Consider the following 14,163-nt stretch of genomic DNA (forward strand, 5'->3'; position numbering starts at 1 on the left):
CTGCAACTTCCCTCCAACGCACCTGCAGGTGATCCCCAGCCTGCCAAAAGCTGTAAATGGAGAGGGGCAGCGGGGACCGCCCAGTTTACAGGTTGGAGGAGAGGGCAGCAAAGCACCAGAGGCACAGCTCTTACTACACCAGGCGTGGGCTGGCGAAGCCAGCTTCCAAGCAGGTCACTGACACCATCAGCCCGGAGGGACATGAACGGGACCCTGACAGTCTGTCCTCGGGTTAGGATGTAAAGAAAGCTGCCTGTAAGCGTTAAACATTTCTCTTAGGTAAGTGGGAGCCCAGACCATTCTGGAATCATCCCCCTCTCTGCCTTTTCTTCTTGCTCCAAAGCTTCCTCCTCGCCTCCTGCCTGTAAGATGGGGGGGGGGGGGGGGGGGTGGACCAGGACAAGGGTCAGGCAAGTGGCACCTGTGGCTAAAAGATGGCTCCTGCCACTGTCCTAGGCATGTCTGGTCCGAGGAAATGCAGTTTAATGTTTGTATACCACATTTTATTTTTCTTTCAATCAACCACCTTTCCGTGCATCTGAGGTCCGCAAGTCCCCAAAACATAAAATCACCACCGTCTCTTCCCTTGATCCCTCCCCAGCGTTCCCTGGTAAAGCAGCAGCCTGCCAGCCACGTGCTCAAGAGGAGACGTACGGACAGAAGACAGGGCTCCCAAGGGTGGAGAGGGCGCTGTGGTTGAGAATCCACCTGCCAATGCAGGGGACACGGGTTCGAGCCCTGGGCCAGGAAGATCCCACATGCCGCGGAGCAACGAAGCCCGCGCGCCGCAACTACTGAGCCTGCGCTCTAGAGCCCACGAGCCACAACTACTGAGCCCGCGTGCCGCAACTACTGAGCCCGCACACCTAGAGCCCGTGCTCCACAACAAGAGAAGCCACGGCAGTGAGAAGCCGGTGCACCGCAATGAAGAGGAGCCCCCGCCCGCCGCAACTAGAGAAAGCCCGCGCGTACAACAAAGACCCAACACAGCCATAAATAAATAAATAAATAATTAATAATTTTTTTAAAAAAAGGGTGGAGAGTTATGTAAGAATTTTGCAAAAACTTAAGAAAACAAAATAAGGGAGACTACAAGGGCAAAAAACATTAACTGTCAAGCAAGTAAGGGCTAATTCAAACACTGAGCAAAAAAATAGGGGGGTATGGGGGTTACCCTCCACGTAACTCCAAACACGAGGGAGAAGTGGCAGATGACAGCGCCGGAGCTAGTTACCTAAATAAGTGAAGAAGTGCCACCTACCAGAGCAGCTCCCCAGCGCCAGTGTATCTGGTTTGTTTTAGAAGCAGACGAGTTCTGGAACTTTTATTTACTACAGGGTTTTTAAATATACATAACTCCACTTAAATGTTTTCCCCAACCCCCAGTCTTCTGTGAAACCTTGAACTTGCCAACCACAGCACCTTACAGGCCTGTAAGGAGAGCTTACTCGCTCTACGAAATTCCAGATCCCCGAATATGCCACGTGCAGTACAGTGAGAACGCCAGGCTGCTTGCACACGTGACACAGGCCTCGACTCCTGTACCTTTAAAGCAGGCTTTCTTACCCTCCACCTACTGATATTTGGGACTGGATAATCCTTTAGCTGTGGGGCCTTCAGGTGCATTGTGGGATGGGCAGCAGCACCCCTGGCCTCGACCCACTAAAGGCCAGTCGCACCCCCCACCCCCAGCAAGGCAATCAAACGTGTCTCCAGACTTTGCCAGATGCCCCCGGGGCGGGGAACCACCAAGCTGAGAACTACTGCTTTAAAGGGGGCATCCAAAGCTTACCACCTGCCTTTCCCTTAAAATCCATCCCTAAGTGAACTCCAGGAAGAAGAATTTGCTAGCCTGTTTGTCTCTAGGCGCTCGAAGCAAACATAAACTCTGCCTGAGTACTGGAGTTGTGCACAATTCTGGAAAGGAAATCCAGAGTGGATACCCACAAAGCTTCCTGAGCTTAAAATACACCACTTTCTTCCATATATAGATTTTGACTTTCTGGAACATTTATTTTATCCTTACAATGATCCCACGAGGTAGAAAACCTACTGAAAAAAAATGCCTATAAAACCTACTGAAAAGAGTGCCTATACTCACGTTCCTCAAGAGAAATGCTGGCAAAGGCTAAAAAGTTTCTTTTCTAATTGCCTTACATCTTCAAATTCAACCACAGCATTATTGTGAAAGGATCTGGTCTCATTTAAAAAGCACACACACAGATAAACAGGCCCTGTATATTTAATGCTCTGTCTTCTGAGGCCAAGCTGACTTGAAAAAGCAGGTGTTGTTTGGACTGAGGCTGGGGCTGGGTGTTCTGGGTCCTGGGCCTGATTTATTACCAGCCACCGGGTGGAAGTTGGCACAGCTGGAAAATGGGTTAATACACCCACCCAGCCCTCACCATGCTGCTCTGAGGATCAAATTCGAATCTTTGTTCAAGGCCTTCACAAAAGCAGGGTGCAGTTAACTTTGTCCAGAGTCTGCCCTAATGAAAAATGAAATTTCACAAGTAGTGAAACCACTAAAAGCCTCCAACATTCTTAAAGCCATCTTACCCTGCAGTCTCTGAAAGAGGGGGTAGAAGAGATGAGATACCAAGCTAGCCAGGGGAAAAACAAATAGAGCCATTTAAAAGCTTTATCTAATTACCCCCACTGAGACTTTTTCTCTGCAGTCTGGCTGGCTGACAAAGAATGTGGTGGGGCTTTTGACTGGGCTTTCTCCACCCTATCGGGACCACCCGCCCTCCCCGAGTCTGAAAGGCCCGCAGGAGTAGCCCGTACCCAGACGCGGGGACTTTACAGAGGCTTTCAAGTCCTATTAGCACGGCTTGCTTGAATCACACTGAACAAACAGTCTCCACCCTCTCCCACGTCTTTTGTCTAAAGCACCTATTAACTGGCAGCCACCTTTACTGATGGGCAGACTGGCTCACCTGTGCCCGAAGTACCATCAGAAACAAGATGCACCAGTAGCTGGAAGGGAGAGCTCCCTGCGCCCTCCTCCCAGGCTCCCCCCCCCCACCCCCCCATCTCCACCAACCAACGCCAGCTACACTCGGACAGGGACACCCAGGGAAGGTGACGAGGGAAGCAGAGCCCAGCACAGTGTTGACCCTGTCCCAGAGGACAACTAACAGAAAAGGAAAAAGTCCGTCACCCTCGCGCCCCATCTTCCTCACTCTCCCACCTCGGTCATCATGAAAACAACGCAGATGGTTTTCCTCTCTGTATTCTGCCTTCCATGGGAGCAGGGGAAATTAAAAATAAGTGATGCATTTCAGAAAGCACATCGTATGCCTGCCTCTGCGTTTCAGATGGTACACCTTTTACCGCTGATTTATGGGGAGGCCCCCAAGGGCGTGGAAATCACAGGCTGACCCCTGCTTTTTGAAGACAGCCACAGCTATCTCTACTCAAAAACCACTTTCTAAGTCTAAAAGAGAGGAAAAAAACTCACTTACCCTGCCTCCTTCCCCCACACCCCCAAAAAACCCATCTAATTTCTTAATTATATTTGGCTATAAAAAACATTACTCAACTTTGCCTGTTCAGTAGGTCAGATGTACACAAGTAATCTTGAGGAAGGGAAACTTCTGAGTTAGAGTGAGCTTGCCTTTCAACCAAGAAAGGATGGTTACTAACCATGGCTTCGGTTAGATTGCAACCCTTTTATCTCACTGAAATACCCCAAGATCCTTCAAGTGTTGCTTTCGAACACTTGGTTCCAAAGATACTCTACACCTAATGTAATTATTTTCAAAAAGGTATTATGAAGTGTTCTGAAATAAACTGAGATGGGGAGGTGGAGTGAAAAGGAGGAGCCCTATCAAAACTTAATCTAATCTCAGTAAAGGGGGAAGAAGACCATTGTCCTGTGATCAGGAGACTATATTGCCTTCATTCTATTGATACTCTATTGCATTTCTATCTTTTGAATACAAACCTGTTTAATAAAGAGCAAAATAAGACATCACTTCATGGATTAGGTAGGTTTTCCAAAACGAACTGAACAATCTGTTATTAATAAATGAAATAAGGTGACGTTACACACGCATTTCCTTGGGAGGATTTAACCCGAACACACAGGTAGCAGGGAAGAAGTCCACCCAGACAAGCTGCCATCTGACACCAGAGTTGGTCAGAGAGCATGAACTTCAATTAAGACACTTACAAAAGAGAGATTATTTAAATGTGATAACAAAAACAAAACAAAATTAACATCCTACTTTCCCAGGTCAAAGGACATGGAGAATTCAGAAATTAATTAAATCTAGTTAAATAATGTAAAACAGGGAAGGACTCCCTTTCAAAAATGCTTTGGTTAATTTTAGCATCCTTCTGTTTAGCTGCTTAGCAACCCTTATCCTCTGACCTTTTAAGCACCACCTACTTTTCAAAAGGATAATGAATAGAAACATCAAAAGGATTCACTTCTGACTACTTCTAGAGAGCACGTTTAATCAATTTCTGTAGGAGTTAAAATTTATATCAATTATGCCATATAAAACCCTAGAAGGGTAGAATTTTTTCTTAGTTTCATTAACCAGGAAATTTCCTTCACTGAAGATAATAAATGATGTTAACAACTGAGCATAACACAGCTAGCAAAAACTTCCAAACTGATCTCAGCAAGTGGACCAGCACAGCAGTTCAAAATTGAGTAAAAATGCAAGCCACATAATGGCAACTACTTAGGGCCCGGCATACAGCAGGGAACCAATCAATAACTGTTGATGACGTGCCGACTAAACGAGGTAGGTTTATTTTTCTCCTTCTAAAATAAAAGACCCTTCCATCAAAAGGTCATTTCTTAGATGATGCAGATAGTTAGGAATGGATGTCCCACCTGTGCCAGCTGAGTCAGACCCATCTTCCCCATCACACAACAAACACTTGTCTGCCATAAGGGCTGAGGCTCTGAATTTCTGATGAGAAAAAAAGTGGTATCTAGAAAAACGCAGAGAATGATATGCCATAGAACAGTACACGTCAGCAGCATTTCTTAAGAGTATCACATAACCAGCAAATCCTCTTTAAAAACAAAACATCCTAAAATGCAACCTGTTTAGCAGTATTTTTAAGAATTATAAAACAGTGCAAGTTCATTAACAACCTAAAATGGACCACAAGGTAAACAAATAACCAAATCAAAGGGCTCTCCCTTTCTTTTGTAAAAGTGGGGGGGAGTGGGAAGGAAGGGGTTTTTTCACACATTTAAAACTTGATAAAAGCCATTCAAATGTTTAATTCATCAGTGTAACCAAAGCTCAAAACACATCAAAGCAAGATCCATCAGCGGTACCCAGAAGCTCCCTCCAAAGGGTAGTGGCTCACCTTTGCATAAATTGCTTGAAGAATAATTTGAACCCATTCCTTCAAAAGTTCTGTGTGACTCTTGAAGGGAGAACTAAACGTTTAAAAAAAGAAAGCGAGAGAAAAAAAGAAGTTTCAGCCAAGACTTCAGCCTCTAACTTAAGACTTCCGGGTTACATTATGTCTTAGACCCATACCTGCCTACTCGAAAAGGCACCAGACCTAGAGGATGCTTTTAAGGGCCATGGGGAGAAGAAAAAAAAAAACCCCAAACAAAACAAAAACCATTCTTTTCTTTGCAGTTCCCTTTTCTCCACTTTCCACATCAATTAAATTTATTTCAGAATACACTCACGCGCATGCACACACCACTGCCTATCTAAAAGAAAACGACCTCAAAAATATGGGATGCACATGAACAACTCGGCCTTTGCACAAATCACCTCAAGTCTCCTCTTCAAGACAGAAATACCTCGCTATTTCCAGCATCCCTATCCAACGGGCAAACTTTAGTTCCACTGGCTTTTAAACCTAAACGCTAAAACAAGCACGGGGTGAATTTTTCTTCTGGTGAAAACCATCGGACAGGTTTTTCAGCATATCCCAAAGTGATATTTTTTATTCACCTTCCTATCGCTCTCCACCACCACCATCCCCAAAAAAGAAGCCGAAAAAACTCCAAAGTGCCCCGAATGTGTCCTGCTGCTGGCTCTGAAGCCGTGTAGAATTTCGTAATGGAATGTGAACTGCTCGTCCGGATCTGGGCTCACGTTCTATCTTCTAACCAGTAAGGAGCGAGGGAGGGCAAATCTGCTGAGCAAGGAGAAATACTTTCCTGCTCTTTTATAACCCATCGCGGATGCACCGCGGACGCTGGACGCGAGCTGCACGCGGCGCCTGTCAACCCGCCCGCCCGCCCGCCGGCCGGTCCCCGTGCCCCTCCTCTGCCCGCCCCCCCCCCACCCCGCCGGAAAAGAAAAGTGACCCCACCGACAAGTGGGCTCGGCCGCCGCACCCCTCACTCACGCGCCTCCCGGGCCCCGCGGGCGGCGGGGAGCGAGTCCCCACATCCTCGACGCGACCCTCGGCCCCGTCCAGAAAACACGCCGCTTCCAGGGAGGGGGCTGGCGACTGGAAGGACCTCCCCTGCTCCTTAGCAACCATTAAGGTCGCAGTTTCCTAAGAGACCGCGAGCGGGGAGGGGGCGCGGGGGACCGGGCCGAGGCGGGGGGCTGGGGGCTCACTGGGTCTTCAGCCCCTCGACGCCGCCCCCACCCCCGCCCCTGCTCGGCTCTGCGGGCCGGGACGGGAGGAGACAGGGAAGACCCACAACTCGCAAAAAAATTGGTCCAGCGGGCAGCGGACAAAAGTTTCCGAGCGCGCTCCACAGCTGGGCGGCGAAGCGGGCCCCGGCGGCCAGCCCCGCCTCGGATGCTCCCGGCCTCCTTCCTGTGCTCGTGACGGCGCCGGGCGCCGAGGTCCCCCCCCCCCGCCCCCGCGATGCAGGCTCCGCTCCACACCGATGGCTCCCACGAAAACACGTACACCGCCAACGGAAGGGCAAGGGAACAATACGCGCGGACGCGAGCCCCCCCTGCCCAGTCACCCGGGGGCGGTGGTCGGCGTGACCACCGGCCACGAGCCGGGAACGGCGAGGGCGCTGGGCTGCCCGCGGCCCCCTCCCGGCCGGCGCCGTCCGCCCGGGAGGATCAAAGTCCGCAGAGCAGGGCGCGGCGGATGCTCCCACCGCGCGGCCCCGGCGGGCACCCCCGAGCCAGCACCCCAGGCGGGCACCCCGAGCGGGCACCCCCGGATACCTTGCGGCGGCGGGCGGGCGCCGTCATCTCCGCGCTCCTCGGCCCGAGAGGGACTCGAAAGTATGTAGGAGAAAAGTTTCCCCTCCCACATGGGGGGGAGGATGTCGGGGGAGAGAGGGCGGAAGATGGAGAGCAGCGCTGGGAAGATGTTTCTGGCCGGCGGTGCGCGCACCATCCGAGTCCCGGCGGTGCTGGTTAAAAATAAATCCCGCGGCGGGTGCGGCGGCGCGGGTCGGGCCGGATTCCTGCGCTCGGACGGCTAATATGGATGCGCATCAGGTCCTGGCGGCGGGGCGCTGCAGCGGCCGCGGCGGCTCGCGCTGGGAGCTGGTTGGCAGAGCCGGCAGCTCGGGAAGGGGGAAAGGAGCGGAGGAAGGGGAGGAGGAGGAGGAGGAGGAGGGGGAGGAGGAGGAGGAGCGGCCCGGCGCGCAGCCGGAGGGGAGAGGGCTGCCCAGCTCATCCCAGGCCGGCCCCACCGCCCCGAGCGCACGTAGCGCGGCGTGGGGCGCTCGGGTCCTCGGCTCCGGGAAACCCTGAGTTTAAAAAGTACAACGCGCTCTGCAGACTTCACCCTCCCCATCCCCAAAAGTTCTTTAAAAGGTCGCTCCCGCTCAGCCCCAGACATCTCGCTGCCACCCAAGGACCGCGAGCCGGAACCTCGGGCGCGTACTTACGGCCGGGCAGGGCGCTTGGCGTCCAGGCATGATGCAGTGGGGACCGGTGGGCTTCGGGGAGAGAACGAGGAGAGATGCAAACTTGTTCCGGAAAAGGAATCAAAATGGCGTTTCTGGATGTGCAAAGTTCATCAACTCCGCAGTCACTTCCCCTCCTCCTCTTCTCCCACAGGGAGGGAGGTGGGCGAGGAGCAGGCGACCCCGGCGCCCCAGCCGTCGTCCCGGCCCCCGCCTCGGCCCCCCGCCCCGCTTCCTCGCCCGCACGCTCGGAGACTCGCTCTCCCCCTCTCACCCTGATAAGTAGACACATCACGTGTTGTTCCTGCGAGTCTCCTGGGGACGTGTTACTGAGCGGCGGCGGCGGCGGCGCTCGGGCTGGGGGGGGGGGGGGGGGCCGCGGTACCCGCCGGTCCCCACCGCAGCCCCCGGCCCTATTTTAGCGGGGTGACCGCAGTTTCCATCCCGGGATGGATGGAGGTGCAGTCCCCCACCCCACCCCCACCGCAGCCCCAGGTTTGCCCCACGCCCTCCGCAGGCGCCCCGGGCCAGGGGAGGGCCGGGCAGCCCCGGGGGAATGGTCTTGGCGGCCGCAGCTGAGCGCCGTCCGACCAGCACAGCGATCGCCGGCCGGCCACCCTCTTGGACCACCGCGCCCCCTCCCCTCCGGCCCCTCATTGCGGGCGACTCCCCGGCCCTGGCTTTCCATCACTTCGCTCAGTGGTTTGTTTCACTATTTTAACGGAGGACGGGGAAAGGCAGCGATGCCTGGGAAGCGCGAGAGGGGCGCCTCGGAGGCCGGGAGGGGGTGCCATGGGGGGCGGGGGTGCCTGGCCCGGCGCCGCCCCTCTTGCTCTCAGAGGCAGACGGGAGGGTGAACCCCACCCGCGCGGTTCCCTCTCCACGCGGTCCTCGCTCTGCATCCAGGTGGGACAAGCCGACGATGGGGCGGGAGATTAAGGAACTGGCGCTTCACCCCGCCCCCAACTTCGGGCTGTTTCTCTCCCAGGGCCGGTCCTTCTCGCTATGGGGCTGCCGCCCCGGGAGCGTATTCTCCATCCAACAAATTCAACGCTGACTTGGCTTTTGTCACCTTCCCTTCCCCACACTCCACAGCTGATGCTGTAGCGGGGGCTGCCTTGCCCCCAACGGGCCGCCACTGTGTCCCCACCCCGCGATGGCACGGCTGATGCTGTGTCATCCACGTCGCCCTCCGAGGCATCAGGGAAGCCACATGCAATATCTCTTTCTCTCAGAGGGCTCCTGTTTCAACTCTGAAAAGCAGGGGCCCTCCTCCGAGCCGCGCTCCGTCTCCACGGCTCCAAACACCAGCTTCGCCCAGGCTGCGGCGGCCCAAGTTATCACCGAGCCCAGAGAAACCAGGCCTGGGCTTTGCTTCCTCCATAAGGCAGCTGACATGTTTCCAACTGTTAATACTTTTCCTACCGAGCTTCTGAAAGGGGCCTGTTGTCAGCCTTTGGAAACATCTTCAGACAGATAAGGGTGATTGTGGTTGCAGAAAACAAACACCACCCGCTCCCCAAATTCTAAAGATGGGGGGCCTCTTGTCTAGTTGCAGAGAATGCTACCGCAGAATCATGCGTTTGAGGCTTGTTAAGCAAGATGATGTTATACATGCAGAAAGCTGGCCACTATCTACTGGCTGTGACCTTTGACCCTCTTCCACGCCAACTCCTCTGAATACCCTTGCACACCATACAAAGTTGTAAGCCCAATCACGGGCCTTTAATTTGAGGCCTTTAGTGGAACTCTGGTGTTCAGGGCTGCAGATAGAAGTGTCTACCTAGGGATGGACTAAATGGATGGGTCCTGGCTAACACAGAACTCTCTAGAACCAAGCAGAAGCAGCTGGACCATTACCTATGACTTGAGATAATCAGCCACCCAAGAGGGAACTGATTCAGCTGGCTGTTTCTCTGACGTCCAGAGTCATCAAAATTAAGTTTTCAGAACCTGTTATGTTTCCCAGGGTCTACTGTTTACTGAGGAAAACTCAACCCAGGGAAATGTTAGCAGTTGCATTTTTCTAAGCCTCCCCTCCACCCCAACCCCATGTCCCCATTCAGGAGTTACCTTTCCTGGTGTCCCCACTGAGGGGTAGGTTTTGAGTAGGAGCCATATCAAAGTTGGAATTTTGCTTGTAATTTAGCTTATTCTGTAAAATACGTGCAAACCTGCAAAGCTACATGATTTTTCCTGACCTTGATAATATCACCTAGGTAATACTGGCAACCTTTTAAGTTGAAAAAACAGTCTAAAAGTAACTTTTGAAAGTTGAATTCTAATGATACTGAGCTCTTTTCTAGCTCTTTATTCTAGTGTTCATCTTTTCTAGCTAATTCATAAACTTGGCAGTCAAACGAGCCATCCAAAGGTCTGTTTGTTCATACTACATAAAAATATCATTGACCCAACAAATAGTTATTGAACATCTAATAGGTAAAAAGAGACATGCTATTAAAACCATGATGCATTGCCACTTCACACCCACTAGGATGGCTGTAATAAAAAAAGATAGATAATAACAAGTGTTGTCAGGGAAGTGGAGAGATGGAACTCTCGCACACTGCTGGTGAAAATGTAAAATGCTACAGCCACTTTAAAAAACAGCTTGACAGTTCCTCAAAATGTTAAGCATAGAGTTACCATCTGACCTAGCCACTCCACTCCTAGGTATATAACACAACAAATGAAAACATACATCCACACAAGAACTTGTACAAGAATGTTCATAGCAGCATTATCCACAACAGCTAAAAAGTAGAAACAACCCAAATAGCCATCAACTGATGAGTGGATAAACAAAATGTGGTACATCCATACATGGAACATTATTCAGCCATAAAAAAGGAAAGAAGTACATACTACAACACAGATCAATTTTGAAAAACACACTAAATGAAATAAGCCAGACCCAAAAGGACAAATATTGTTCTGATTCTGTTTATATGAAATGTCCAGAATAGGCAAATCTTTGGAGACAGAAAGTAGATTAACAGTTACCTAGGGCTGAGGGTTTGGAGGGAAATAGGGATTGACTGCTAATGTGTGCGACATTTCTTTTGGGGGTGATAAAAATGTTTTAAAATTGATTGTGGTGATGGTTGAACAACTCTGAATATACTAAAACCATTGAACTGTATGCTTTAAATGGGTGAATTGCATTCTTTGTAAGTTATATCTCAACAAAGCTGATATATATGTATTCCATACATATATATGGAATTGTGAGTATATATCTATATCTATATCTATATCTGTATATCTATATATATATAGAATTGTGCTAGGTTCTGTAGTGGAGAAGTGATACAAAAATGGATAATTTATAATCCATGACTTAAAAGAGTTTATAGGCTAATCTCTGCATCCATAAGAAGTAATCATGAAATGCAAGCCAACATTTAATAAGAACCATTAAATAGGTACAAAATTCAGAGGTTCCAAGGAAAGAGAGCACTTCAAATAAGAGTCATTGAGGAAAGCTTCACAGAAGAGAAACCGATGGGGCTGAGCCACGGAGAGTGGCTAGAAATTTCGTATATGGAGATGGGGATTAGAAACAGCAGATGCAAGGGCACAGTGGCAGCAAGTTATGAGCCCTGTTCAGAGACCAGTAAGGATTCCAGTGTGTCTGGATGATACCCCATACAGCAGTAGCAGGTGATGAGAGCGAAAGCCAACAGGCTGAGGCTGTTCCACAGAGAACTCTGAACACCATTCATGGAGAACCTCAGGGACGAGGGCCTGAACTAGGGTGGAGCAGGGAAGGGATAGAGAATAGCTGATCGGGAGCCACTTCAGAGGAAGAACTGATAGAAAAGCAGCTGGTGAGCCGGGAATGGGGGGTGAAGAAGTGAGGGCCGAGATGATGCCTGGGTCCCAGCCGGGTGATGGAGAGAACGAATGACTAATACGAAAGTCAGAGGTAGGAGCCCATTGGAGGTGGAAGGTGACAGAGCAGGTGACGTTGAGCTGGAAGTAGAAATAATGGAAACCAGAGAGCTATGCCGTGGAAGAGAATCGAGGAGAAAAAGGATGTGGATGGTGGAGAAGGCCCCTAGGATGAGGTGACACGATCCGCTGAATCTCATGAGACGTGTAGGTGTCCCAACCCCACCCAAAGGAGGGGGGCAGGGTGCTCCAGACAGAGGGAGCGGTAAGTAGCAAGCACAAGGACACAGAGGCGTAAAACAAAGTCAGTTAACGGAACTGCAAATACCTGACTCTGTGGCTGGACCAGAGGGAGGAAGGGACGCAGCCAGAGATGGAGCTGGAGAAATCGCCCGTGGGCCGGACGGCCGAGAGCTCCGGGCACACCGAGGAGCTGACCTGTGCTTTATCTGACGCCGAGCCCCTGAAAGGGCTTAAGGAAGAGGTAGACAGAGCCTCCCTCGTGGGACCGTGGAGAAGGGTCTGGGAGACTTGGGATTGGAAGGCTAGGTAGGAGTTAATAGAAGAGCCCACCTAAGAAATAATAAGGACCCCGTCAGCCGCTGGCTATAGAGGTGGAGAAGAATGGATTGGTTTGAGACATAATTAGGACACAGATGCAATAGCATTTGACCAATTTGATATGGGAAAGAGGGAAAAAAAATCCCTCTGGAGCACTGACCATGGGGCGTGGCATCAAAAGAAGGGAAACCACTCCAGCATCGGTAGAATGACACATGACAGAGCAGGGGTTAAATTAAAAAGAGGGGGACAGACAGAGGGACTAACGGTGGGAGGTGGTAAAGAAGATGGAATCCCCGGGCTTGGTCCCAACTCCTTTGGAGGGAGAAGAGACTTGAAGAAGACAGCTTCCCTGGTCTTGGTTTGGGACCCGGGTTGGGGGGTGGGTCCATGCATCATGGCGGGGTTGGGGGGAGTAGGGGGTGGTGTGTGGAAGACGAGAGGAGGCTGGACCCAGGAAAAAGGGCTGGAGAGACATCTGAGGGCCAGAGAGGATGGGAAGTAAAAGGCTAGAGGCTAACCCCAGGGAAATGCCTGCCATGAGGTGGAGGATGCAGAGGAGGGGTGACAAGTGCTCTCGGTCTCTTTCCTCTAAAGAAGCAGAACAGCTGGGGCGGGGAGTGCTGCCTTTAAAAAAAAAAAAAAAAAAAAAAAGGTTGTCAATGGTGTTAAGTCACAGAGACGTCAAAGCAAGTAGCTGAAAAGGGGGTGAGATCTGAGAAAGTAAATTGATTTGAGAGAGGAAGACAAAGGCCAGAAAGCAAGGGTTAAGGAGTGACTGGCAGAAGAGGAAGTGAAGGCCTGAAGGCCTGAAGGCTGAGAAGTTAGGTGATAAAAGGAGGGGTGAGAAAGGAAAGTAACAACGGCAACATAATGGCAGCTAATATGTACTGAACACCTACTATGCGCCAGGCGCTGCTCTGAGGGCCCCCTGTGAATCATCTTGCTTAATCCCCTCCGTCCTCCAGCCTGGCAGGTGCCTTATCACCCCCATCCTACAACTGATGGAACCGAGGAGTCCCAAGGTCCCCAGGCCGGGATGGCTGGGACCTGGCAGAGCTGAGCTGCACCCCGGGACCCACTCTTTCCCTGTTGTCACCACCCCTGCTGCTGTTAGTCAATCGAGAATTAAATAGTTTGCTAACAAAAAATGCCTACTTGATTGTCTTGACTAATCTGAATAAAATACTCTCGACTGGAGTTTGGCAGAAGGGCCAGTATTGTCTGTGCCGTCTTAACAAGGATTTAATTGGAAAGATAAGCAAATGGCCAGCTTTCAGTATTGCTAATTTGCTTTATAACCATCCTTCCCGCACATAAACCTCGGGTACAAACCCCTTTCTGTTCTCCATAGACATTTATGTCAACAGGAAAGGAATGTAGATCCAGAGAGAGAGAGAGAGAGAATACAGATCTATGAAACAGAACACAGCTTTTGAAGGAAGGTGTGTATGCGTGTGTGTGTCTGCCTGCCTGCCTGTCTATGGCAGAGGAGAAATGGTAGGGAGATCAGCCTTGGGGAAAAAGAGGGATAATTCATATTCTGTGACAGGAGGGCAGGGGAAAAGATAGTAGAAACTTAACTACTACATCAGGTTGTGGGAGTTACCATCCGATGGCTTTGACTTCGGACAGCAGCAGGGCCGCAGAGCAAGGGGAGTGGCAGGGGGGCTAAGGCTTGAAGCGAGAAGTCAGGAACTGGTGGTAGAAAAGTTCAGCTCTGTGTTAGCGTCAATGCCACAGAGCCACGGAGGGGACAAAACATATGGTAGGGATTACTGACAGTGGGAAGCTGAAATGAGTAAAATCCATCACAAGGGGGATGGATGACACGAGAAAGGGCCTGAGGCTGTAAGAACGGGGAGTGGCCCAGGGCCCTG

The 14,163-nt window shown here is 51.0% G+C and overlaps 1 protein-coding gene across 21 annotated transcripts in view; it reads right to left on the reverse strand.

The window, feature by feature from the left end:
- Positions 1-14,163, reverse strand: part of RREB1 (ras responsive element binding protein 1) — a 170,535-nt gene that overhangs the window by 121,105 nt on the left and 35,267 nt on the right. For 6 of the 21 annotated variants that reach the window (XM_082347697.1, XM_082347696.1, XM_082347683.1 and 3 more), the window contains exon 1: positions 7,811-8,094. The exons of 1 other annotated variant lie outside the window; for it this stretch is intronic. The gene's annotated coding sequence lies outside the window, so the exon portion shown is untranslated. 14 more of the 21 variants (XM_082347705.1, XM_082347685.1, XM_082347687.1 and 11 more) reach the window with 14 other exon arrangements.

Source organism: Balaenoptera borealis (genome assembly GCF_965194805.1).
Source record: "Balaenoptera borealis genome assembly, chromosome: 12".
Classification (NCBI taxonomy): Eukaryota; Metazoa; Chordata; class Mammalia; order Artiodactyla; family Balaenopteridae; genus Balaenoptera; species Balaenoptera borealis.